Below are 12767 nucleotides of genomic sequence, written 5' to 3' on the forward strand. Positions count from 1 at the left end.
TTACAAATGCTTCAACACTAGAGAACTCCCAAATAAGAGCTTCCACAAGAAGAGTCTTCACACCAAGAGATTCATCAAGAAGAACTTACCAACTAAGATCCTTAACCTCCAAATCTTTCTTACAAGAGATTACACCATGAGAGCTTGATTACAAATGCTCATAAGCATCTCTTATATAGGCACTTACCACCCAAGATATTACAAGCACAACCAATGTGGGATAAAAGGAAAATACAACTACCTTACAAAAAATATTAAATTCCCACCCAAGTACAACTAAGCACAACCATGCATCCCAATTAGAAAATTACATTGCCTTTGTGGATCACAACAAATATTAAATGCATGATTTAAGAAACTTTACACAAACTTTTAAAATGTCACCTACACACCTTGAGAAATGGAACGACAACTATTTTTTGTATTTTTCCTTTTATGCCACCCATGCACCTTGGTGAAAGAAATATTTTCTCTTTTTTTTTCCTTTTTTTCTTTCTATTTTCGTCACTTTCTTTCTCCTCCATAATTTTTTTAAAAATAATAAATCATGCCCCCTTTTATTTATTTATTTGGATGCTAGATGCTCCTGCATAATAATAATAACCAATATTCCATTCCTACTTGAACCATCTTTAGAAGGGATATGTAAGGGAAGGAACATCATCAGAGTTTCAAATCTAAATCATATTTTGATTTGATGCACATGAGTCTTCATTGGATCAACTTGTATTAAGGATGTTGATGTGCAAATAAGTATTTATTATTTTTTAGTATTATAATTACTTTCTTATTTTAGTCTCTTTCTTATTTGAATAATAATATCCATTTTTCTTGATGTACTCTTGTTCCATTCATTGGTCTATGGGGATATTCTTTCAAGAAAAAAAGAATGGTGCATTATGAATATTGTTTAGTGATAACATATGGGACTATGAAATAAGGATAAGACAAGGAGCTCTTTCATTGATAGTGAGCAGACCGTGATGGAATTTTGTTTTAAGATCAAGATTGGTCATTCAAATGATCTTATGATAGTACTTCAAGAGTGACTAACTAGAGGATCTACTTTAGTTGACATTGGAGGACCTTTGACACTTTTTTTCAAAGGGAGTCTAATAAGAAACTTTGGACATAATAGTCAATAGATTAAGATCTGGTTAATGAGGAAGAAGCTTGAGGTGAAATTCCTTGTAATGCATTATTCTCTATGAGAAATGAATTTGAGGTGAAAGACTTTGTTCCACCCTCTAGGAGTAGCTATGTTGGATCCACCCTTTGACCCAGTTCATGGTGAATATCATATGAGTTACTGTTTTACATGTGGATAATATCATAAAAGGAGACCATCTTTCATTGATTTGTTTGTGAGGTTGCTATTGTAAGGTGATTATCTTAACAACTATTTGACATGTTATCATGATGGACTACGTTAATTTGTTATCCTAGAGATCATGATAAAGAATACATTATGAGGGACTATATTAAGTTGATTTCCTTGGGATCATGATTATTATCTAATAGACTACATTTAATTGTTGTCCTGAAGTGTGTCAGAGATCAATTAACACATATCCTTTTAGGATATAACATATTCTCTTGATAAGAATCATGGACATGATGCTAGTGCACATACCAAGAGAATATAAGTATGATGAATATTATATTGATTTTCTTAGATTGCTACAAATGTACTAAGCATTGCCATGATATTTGTTATGTATTTCATAAATCCAAAAAACACATTTATATTGAGTATAAGCCATGAATAGACATGCCCCTTTATGGGACATGCTTATTCATCAATCGGATAATTAATATAACAATATATTTAATCATTTATATATTATATTAATTTCTCATATAATTATATATATGTTTATTCAACAAAAGCTATCAAACAACAACACTCCCTCTTAGCTAGGGAGGATAAACACACATAGTACCTCAAAGTAATAACAAGTTAGCAAGATTAATGATATATTTGATCAAAAGATATCCATCATTTTGATATCACATTTGATATCAAGAGCATTTGTCTCCCAAAATATCAACATATGATATTCACCAAATATTCAAAAGGTTTTGATATCACATATGATATCAAGAGTATTGGTCTTCCAGAATATCAGTGATATTCACCAAGTACTCAAAATAAGGTTTGATAGCACATTTGATATCAAGAGTATTGGCCTCCTAGAATATCAATGATATTCACCAAATACTTAAAATAAGGTTTGATATCACATCTGATATCAAGAGTATTGGCCTCCCAAAATATCAATGATATTCATCAAAAACTCAAAATAAGGTTTGATATCACATCTGATATCAAGAGTATTGACCTCCTAGAATATCAATGATATTCACCAAATACTATTTGAGTAGTGACCTTCCAGAATGTTGAGATGCAAAACATTCACCATATACTCAATTTATTTGATCTCATAATACAAATTATTGTAAGATTGTCATCTTACATCAACTTCTACAAGTGACATCATTTCAGAGTCGTCACTTCCTCATGATGTACACAGGGGAGTAGGCTCATTAAAATCAACAGTCACACATGAACTTTTGAACTCCCTTTAAAAATCAATCATTTGAGCTCCTCATCCAAAGTTTCCTTTGATGAATTGTCATACTCCCTTTGAATCTTATATAATCAAGATCTTCAAAGATCAACTAGAAAATATCCTATATTTTCTTCTACAAATGAATGTGTAAGACTCGCTCTTAATTTGATATCAATCTTCATTTTACTGCAATAAAATTCTCAGAGCAAAAGACCAAGGCACATAGCTCTTATAGTATGTATTGAAAAAATAAAAAAATAAGAGCTTGACTACAATAATACTTAAGGACAGTGTAATATTATTCCTTTAGAATAACATAATTACTCTATTCAAGATGACATTTTGATTCATTATTCATAACAAAAATATTAGAGACTCTTAATAATACTTGTTTAATATATTGATTCTTACTTTGTTGTAGAATCCATCTTTCACAAAAAAATTATACTTTAATATTTTTAATTAATAAATTAAAACAACTAAAATAATAATAAAAATTTCATACCTTATAAGATTGGATGTGGTTATCCTCCATCCAAATTGTATAGTTGACCAATTTTTAAAAAATTAAAAACATTATGTATTTTTCTGAGAATTTCAGCATTTGATCTTCATGATCTACATAGTTTGTAGTTGAAAAAATGGAGAAAAATCACTACATTTTCATAAATCTGAAAAAATAAAAATTAAAAATTGACTTTGTTTTATCTTTAGTGCATTTTGGATGGAGATTAGCATGTCTGTATAAGATTGGTCATCCATTGATCTCATTCTTCTTCACATTATAAATGCCAGAACACTAAAAAACTTACCATAGTTTTGTATTTTATATGCATGGCCAAATATATTGGTGTTCATTCCATATTTCCCTTACTTTTGGTTTGAAATGTGTGTGTGCTCGATGAGTATAGTTCTAATAAGGCCTACTAAATTTTGATCAAGTATAGCATTGGGTTGAGAAGGACCAAGAGGTGGACAAATCATGGTTGTAGCTGAATAAATTGAGATGTCATGGCATCCTATGGCATGAAGTGTCTAAGACTTTAAAGTTGGTTTCCCATTGGCAATTCAAATTGACACCTCTCACATTCCCTATCCTGATACCCTCTACATATAATCATTTGGAGAACAATTGTCACAAAATAGTGAAACATTTTTATTCAACATGTAGGCTAACCATACCTTATCCAAATATCTTCATTGGGCCTGATGACCACATGGTCGTCAGCCTTTTTAAAATACTTCATAATTTGAATAGGTTTTAAGAAAGTATAATCTTATTTTCCTTCAAAATAGCTAAGAAAAACACCACATTTCTTTATTTGGTATCACGATCTATGTCATCATTCATTTTCAAGAGAAAAACAATCGACATCAACTACGTGTGATAGATGAGCATTGCACATCAATGCTTTCTGCTTTCTTTGGAAAATGAGCCAAATTGATATTCCCAATGTGGTCATGTTGGTGGTATTTTTAGATGTCTCCTTTGCTTCCATATTGTAGTTTCAATTCAAAATCATATCAAGTCCTTTATATGACCCACAGAGCTGCATGTTTATTTGGTTCATTGCAAACTTAATCTCATGTATTCTCATGATTTCATCAAATGATATGTTTAAAAGCTTGGCTTTCATCACAGGAATGGAAAAATCTTAACTCTCTCAAGTGACCTACAATTATTAAATCATCTTTTTTGTATCCTTGCACACAACCACATAGATTCATTCTTGATCACCAATTCAGTGGCATTAAGCAATAGATACTTAGTTTTCTCAACTACATCTAGAGTACTCATCAATTTTCCATAAAATTTGTAGACATCTAAATAAAGCCAGAGATCCAACTCATATCATGATGGTGCTATAGTCATGGGAAATCTAGGGAAGCCCTTAGATTACTAAGTATTTGAACAAGGAATTGATTGCTTTCAACACTAAAATCTTGCAAGGTATATAGCCCCAACAACTAGGGAAACTACAACCACAATCACCTAATAATCCATTCAATTAAAATTCACTGTGATTAAAAAAAATTCTTTCAAGAAATACAAATTTATCCTTCCTTATACTCTTTGTCACTTTGTTGAATATCTACCACACCTTACTTTTGCATCTTGCCCTAGTATCATGTTGGAGTGTTGCAAATATACTAAGAGTTGCCATTTGGTATGTGTTTTCCAAATGCAATAAACACTTACATTTATATTGATTATAAGCTATGAACAGACATGTCCCTTCATTGTACATGTCTATTTTTCAATCATATAATTAATATAATAATATATTTAATCATATATATTATATTACTTTCTCATATATTTATATCTCAATTATATCTCATATAAGTGTGTGTGTGTGTGTGTGTGTGTGTGTGTGTGTGTGTGTGTGTGTGTGTTTGTTTATTTGAGAAAATCTATGAAACATCAACATATCATATGGTTGATATTCTTCGTTGAATCATACTTAAGATGATACTCAAAGGTAACATCTATTTTGATGGATATATGTTGATATCCTTAAATATGTATTTTCAAGAACATTGTATTGAGATGATATATCTATATATGCTTGAGAGAATAATGTGTTATATAACAATCCTCCCTAGCTAAGAGGGGGTGTTAATGTTGTAGCTTCAATAAGATTAAATTGATCTAGAGTTTATCCCTTATGGTTATTGGTTAAACATTATTGCATTTGATGTATTACATAGATAAATAGATAGATTATTGTTAATAATGTCTAATAGAAATCAACTTACAATAAATAATATTGATTAACATAGAGACATGTCTATTCTACTCCTATTTATATGCATTTGGATATGCACTTAGAAGACACATAAAACATATATAGTGGCATTACATTTGCAGTGATCCTAAAAACTCAACATCTCTATGCATAGTCATGTCTTAAGTGAATTTATGAATGGTTAGATGGAGAATTATTGGAGGATTATCTGAAGCATGTGTAAAGGGAAAAGGCACATGGAGAATTTGGGAGTTAATGCATTTTTAAATTGAAATGGTAACATAATTTTTTTTCAATAATTATTATTAATTAATATAGTGGAGATTGTGGTTGAATTTAATAAATTAACAAATTTTTTTTTGAATCGTACATTTATTATGAAACATACATTATAATGTAAGAGTGATCTAGTTCATCACATTATAATATCTAGTTTAGGAATGCATATTTGTCTATCAAAACGAAATCAATATTGATTCTATATTGCAATTCAATATAAGTAAATTTATAAATATAGCAATGTTTACATCAAAATGTCATGTATGAGAAGTTTAAACTACTCATTATCATCATCCTTCTTGTTGTCTTCTTATTCCCCTTTAGTTTATTGCTGATCCTAATGTTTAACTTCATTTTGGGATGCTTTTACTTGATTAGAAAAAATCTCTTTTTGGGATAACTCCTATAGAAGAGGAGTTTCTTTTCTAACACAAGTTGTCAAGATTTTAGTAAGGTCCTTGCATATATCTAATTGCTTGATCTCATCTCTTCTGGTAGTTTTAGCCCTTATTGCAATTGTGAGTAATCTATTGATTTGTTTTCAAGTCATTTGGTTGAAAGTCAACATTTTTTATGTCCTCTTTAAAAACTAGTGAAAGTCATCTTCTACTAATTTCTTGAAGCTATTCACTAGAATTTTGAGAGTTTAAGTAGCATGCCACACAATAATAATATATTAGTAAAGAAATTTTTCCTTCAAAAAATGTTCAAGAAATGACTCAAGATAGCTCAAATACAAGGTACAATCTATGACTAACAATTGAGTCACTTGCAATGGTTATGTACAAGTGCTCTCTAAGTTTTGATATGAAGGCTCAACTCCCTTTTGAAAGATATGCAATGAATTAAACAATGGTTATGTATTTAACCTTAAGACACAAAGGTGTATTAGCATTCATTTCATCAATATAAAATGAATGTGTTTACAAATATGAGTGATTAAGAGGAAGATCAATAAACAACCACATGATTATCCACTAGCTCTTCTCTATGATAGAGAAATGAAAAGAAGATGAATGCTTTGATCCACAAAATATGAGTACATAAATTGATAGATATAATCACCTAACATACATAGAGAAGTGTTCAAAATAGGATTAGTTACAATCCAAGAAACCTAATACTTCGACCTCATAATCAAATTATTATCAAGTATTCATTATTTTAAACACAAACATAATAGCCATGCGATTTTATTTTTCTCTATGTTGTAGATTACCCAAAAGATGTAGTAAAATATATGCATTTCCTTATCATCTTTGTAACTGACAATAAAAATGCATTTTCCCCCCCTCCTATAGCCACATGACCACTAGGAAAAAGAAGAACCCCTACTTTGAGTGTTTTTTATCCTTTTATCTTCTCCTGCCTCTTGATGACATTTTTCAGTTTTAATAACTAGTTCATGGAAATTGAAAGCCTGAAAAATGATGGCTAGGTGTCTTTTTGGAATACTTAAGTGTCTCTTCTCCTATACTTCAGTCATAATGCTTAATTGTACATTATTGAACTTCTCTTTTCATTCCCCAATAATGAAGGAGTCAATTTCAATCCATGTATTCATGCTCAAGCTTGGTGAATCAAATTGGCATTCCTTTTACTTCCACTACCCAACACCCTAATAAACATCAAGATCAAAATCCATTCGGAGTGACATGTAGGTTCAACCAAATAGGTGGCATTTCTTGGTGTAGCATGGGGGTCAAGTGTACTTGGGCTTGTTACAAATGATTCATTGGTGTTGATAGAGCCAAAGCCAACCATTTTCCAACTACTATATTCGAGATGTTCCAACTTGCCCTTAATGTCATGTTTGTGTAATGCTTACTTTGCAAGGACTAGATTTCATAGAAATTCTTTAGATGACAATAATATTCCATGTATCCAATTGGGGATTACTTTAAATGATCAAGTTTTAGTGCATCCATTGTGAATAGGTTCAGTTTCACTCTTTAGACATATTGACATCTCTTTGGAATTTGTAATCTATCTAATCTCCTCATTAGTGCATAGAAGGACAATTTTGTAGACTGTCCCTGAAAAAGTTGTATATGTGAAAACCTAATCTATTAGGAGCACGTGCAAATAAGAAATTGTTAGTAGCATGTGCATTTAGCAAGATTTAAATCAAACAAAGAACTACTAACTATCCTTGTGTTTTACTACACTAATACAACTAAAAGAAAAGACTCCCCACACAACCTCGCAGTAGCTCAACAAGAGACCTTGCTAGTGTGCTCTAGTTGGAGGGATGTGGATGTACTCTTCTCAAAAAAAAACTATGGAATCCCATGATTTGATAAATGATATGCAATGATAAATATGCAACTAAGCTAAATGATGAAGAATGCTTCAAGAGATGGCTATGGGAGCAACCATTCTTAAGTGAACTCAATGGATAATGAAAATGGATGCAAGAAATAAAACTAAGAGCACAATTCTATCATGAACATGCAAGCACAAATGCAAGAAATCTAACATCTACCAAAGGGTTAGTAATACAGCATGAAAATCTCTAAATTCACTAGAAAGCTCTAAGCCTAAACTAGCATGATAACAATGCATATGGAGGAGATGAGAAATGCTTGAGACAAGAGCTCTATTTATAGGCTTGAGAAAGGCCTTGGGGAGGTGACATCAATGTGGCATCCACATAGGTGCCACAAGGGAGACACATGGGATAAGAAGACAAGCCATGCAAAGGTCAACATAAGCCTTTTTAGTGAAAGGGATGGCTCAAGGTTTGCTCACACATGTGTGAGAAACCTTGGAGAAAGGAAAGGGGGACAAGTGTGTAAGAGTTGTAAGAGGTTTTGACTAAATTAATAAAATGGAAGCTTTCTTGGCTCTTGAGTTGCTCACACGTGTAAGCAAATACTTAGGGACTAAGATGTGTTTAGAAAGATGTTTAGGATTAATTAAGTGGGATTAATTAATGGGTAGGCTTAGATGGATGATTGTGTTAGGTGTAGACTACGTTTTAGGATGGGATTAGGATTAAATTAAATAGGATTAACTTAATCATAGGATTAAAGAATTTAATAAAGTGGAGGGACTTAAATAAATTAGAATTTATTTAAAGGGGATTTTATGGAGCACCATGCATTAAATAAATTTAATACATTAGAGGAGATGTATTTAAATTAAATTTAAATACATTGGAAAAATGAATCTATTTAATTAAATAAATTTAATTAAATAAGGAGAAGAATATGAAAAATATAATTAATTAATTATAATGTCAAAGGAAATATTAAATAAATTAATATAGTGTTTGGGATGATTTTAAGTGTCTACAAAACCAATGCCACATCAGTAATATCCATGAAATACAAAAAATTCAATGAGAGTCAGAACCATTTGATTATTGACTAGTCAACGTTAATTTTTAATTATCAGTAAATTTAAAAGAAAAATATATGCCAGGTACCAGAATACTAAGATGGTTTAAATAAGATGACCAAACTATCAAGAGCTCTAGAACCTACTTAGGAAACATAAGGGCGAGAATATTGTAGGAGTGCTTTACCACCCTACCATGAAGTTGTTAAGCTTCCTTGAAATCTTTCCTGACACAAAAGATCCCAACCCAACAATGAGATAGTCTAAATAATCAAAACTATGAGCAGTAATGGAATTATGTGCAATAAGTATGAAATATCATCTCTCTAGTATAAATGAAATTCATTCTCCTCTAAGTAGTATTCCAAGTATATTATCATATCCTACGATTATCTCATAAGATACCATTACACAAGGTGCATTTTGAGTAATGTAAGAAACATTCTTCCAATTTTCCAAAAGTATGTCAAAAATCATATTGTAACTTATATAAGGCAAACAACACATCAACCACCATAAATCAAAATGAAAGTTGAGATGAAACATCCATCATTATTATTTGTTTTGAGAAAACCTTACCAACAATAGGGTCATAATGGAACATTAACGAACATAATATTTAATGTCTCAATCCAATTAAGCATTTTCACATCACCATTAGAACATAAAATGCGGAAAATACACATGGACCCTAGTTGACTATTCAACCATTGAGGAATTGAACACCATAATTAAAGGTTAATAGTAATTAATCCAAAAATGAATGTAAAAATATGACATGTATCCAATGCTGTAGACCTACACATCATACATCCTTTAGTGTACATGATTCAAATAATAGCATTCAATGTTCAACATAAACTACATACTTCCATTTCAAGTATACTTTCAGTGGCATCACTTTTTATTACCAACAAAAAGAACTCTTTTATCATAGCAAAAGGGAAAGGAATTTAAAAAAAAGTAATCTTGTCTCATTATGCCAATCATGAATGAAATATTCTATTCAATCACTTAGCAGTGTTAGAAGTTGTAATCTTTCCTTGGTGTGTTTATAAACCAAGGTTAGATCTCCTTTCTTTATTGTTATAATATATTAGGATATAAGCCAAGGTATCCTAATATATTTCTTTTTTGTCTTTTTTCCACTACATCTTATTTTGTCCTCTAGTGGAATATGTGAGAACAAATAATTATTGTAATTTGTATTTTAGATTATTCCTCCTTAAGAGGAATCTCACACTTGGCCTCACACACTTATGAATGGTGGCATTCATAGACATGGGAGTTACATTCTAACTCCTCTCTCTCATCTCTATTTAAGAGATGACCCTCCTCTCTCATTTCTAATGAGGTCTCTTCCTCTTCTCAATTATTGTATGAGCGATTGCTCTCTCTCTCTCTCTCTCTCTCTCTCTCGGTTTTTCATGCCTTATTCATAATGTCACAAGGGGTTTTCTTTGCTTTTCCCTTTTCAAATATCTTGTCTCATGGTGTTGGAGCTTGAAGCTTTCTCTCTCCTATCTTATGGTTATATCTTTTCATGCATTAATTCGCTTAGATTCTTTCCTGGTATTGCTTATTTACATATTTCTTTTTCCATTTTTAACATGGTATCAGAGCATAGATACTAATCCTTGTTTTGAGTTTGTGTGAATGTTACAATTTTTTTGGAGATGATTTGTTGAAAGGAGAAGAGATGCAAAGCTTCATTCCTATTTTTTTTCTGTGTTATAGTTTTTTTTGTTTTTTGTTTTTTGTAACCCTCTTTGGAAGGCTAGCCACCAAAGAGTAACTTAGTTTATCATCGAACAATTTTTTTTCTCTTGTTTTGGAAGGCTTGCCGCCAAAACAAAGAGAAAATTTTCTCTACCTTTCATTGATCTAACATTGTTATTTGCAAGTTTTTTCTTACAAATTTTCTGAATCTAATCTATTTAGATGTAGGGTTTGAAATTATAACTTTTTTAAAAAAATCTTTTTTCCTATGTATGTATTACTTCCCCTTGACATGTCTTCCGCGTCGAGGGATATAACATAATCTGCACTGGCAGCACGTCTGAATTTATGAGCAGCAAGAAGAAATTTTCCGTTCTCGGCAAGAGTTGGAGTCAAGCCCAAATATAAATGATAAGTACATATAGCCCTATTTTGCTTTATATAGCGGGATGCTTTAGAGAAAGAGGAAAAGTGAGCTTCCCGCAGAGCTGAGGCATCTTATCAATGTCCTTGGCAATGAGGCGCAAGCTTCGACAAACCCCAGCGCAGGCGATGACATGCTTTCTGGCAAGCCAAGTGCCCTCGCTCTCCTCGATCCTCATTATCACATCTCTCAGAAGCTCAGCTGGCATGTTTGCCCATGGGCTCTGCTACAAAACTGCTCGACAAATCTTCCTTTCGACAGTCTTGCACTCTCTGCCTGGAAAACCACGGGTTATTCTACGTAGTCACTAAGAGTTAACCCCAGTAGCAGTAATCTTCATCCTACAGAGGGATATATAGTTAGTGGGCCAATTAGTGGTATTTCTAAATATGCCTTTGTGGCCCATTATGCCCCCAAGGAGCACGCTCTGGAGATATGAGCAGAAGTACCATTGAATTTATGGGCCGAATTGAGCAGGGGATTACCTGAAAATAGTAGTATTCGTATAATTAACTGTCATACATGGCACTCTGCGATCGGCATCTGAGACTGTGGGACAACTTCTCGTCCTAACCCCTATGCTAAATGCTTCCAATACCATCAATCACGTTTGCATTTTGGTTTAAAATTATGTAATTAATCTCTAGCTGACGCCATTCACGTTGACCCCACAAGCAACTAGCGCTTCAAATAACCATTAGTACTTGAAGGTGCAACACCCTTGTTAGATTCCATCGTCTTGACTTTGAAGTATAGTTGTAACGTAAACATTTTTGTGTCTGGATCCCAGCGAGAAAAGAATTTAGAAGTTGCCTTTTCTATCTCTATACTCAAAACCTTGAACGCAATAATCTCATATGGCTCTGCTGCAAATAGAAGATATTGGTATCGTTTATCCCATGATTGAATCCTCTGCTCAAATGAAGACATAAAATGGTGCCTTGGTTTAGAGCCTTCCTCTATTTCTGGATATTCAACCTGGAAAAGAAGTGAGCGCTGCTTTGTCTCTGGGTCAAATTGCTTAGTAACCCTGTAACCAGGCCTACCAATTTTAACTAATTTCTTTGGGGCATCTTTCCTTCTATTTGGTTGTGGTTGCGCTGGAGTATCTTTTGATTCACGAGCTGCACCTTTGCTAAATTTGTTTGATGTCTCTTTCCTTGAGTATGTGCCAAATAATTGCCTTCATTATTGTGTAGGGTCAAACATAGTTTGCATTCATAACTGCCGAGATGATTTCGCATAAAGTATGGATCTTTTGTGAGATCGATGGTCTCAAGGGTGAGACGCCTGAGACGTTCCCTTCTATCTATAGCTTCATCCTGTGTAGAAGCAGCACCTCCACTCCCTGGTTTCAAACCCCACTCTCTGTCCATGCCTGCTCGAGAATTCTCCCTCCCTCTCTTAAGATTCAATATCTGGGAAGAGAAGCCTGTTTACCTCCATGCTCTTCACTAGAAAAACCTTTTACCATGCCTCCCAAGTCAATTAAAATTTATCAAACCAACCCGTATCCTAAATCAATACTACATCTCATGTAAAATAACTTCAATGCTTCCACTTCATGTAAAATAACTTCAATGCTTCCACTTCATGGGTTTAATACCCCTTGATATAATTACCCCAAGTAAAGATTAAAGGGGGTGTTAGAAGTTGTAATATTTCCTTGGTGTGTTTATA

At 32.6% G+C, this 12767-nt stretch overlaps 1 pseudogene; it reads right to left on the minus strand.

Annotated features, from left to right (window-relative positions):
* Positions 1 to 11765: 11765 nt before the first annotated feature.
* Positions 11766 to 12463, minus strand: LOC149540499 (uncharacterized; annotated as a pseudogene).
* Positions 12464 to 12767: the final 304 nt, after the last annotated feature.

The sequence above is a fragment of the Cupressus sempervirens genome, chromosome 9 (assembly GCF_028749045.1).
Source record: "Cupressus sempervirens isolate cs-2001-9-10 chromosome 9, ASM2874904v1, whole genome shotgun sequence".
NCBI classification, from domain to species: domain Eukaryota; kingdom Viridiplantae; phylum Streptophyta; class Pinopsida; order Cupressales; family Cupressaceae; genus Cupressus; species Cupressus sempervirens.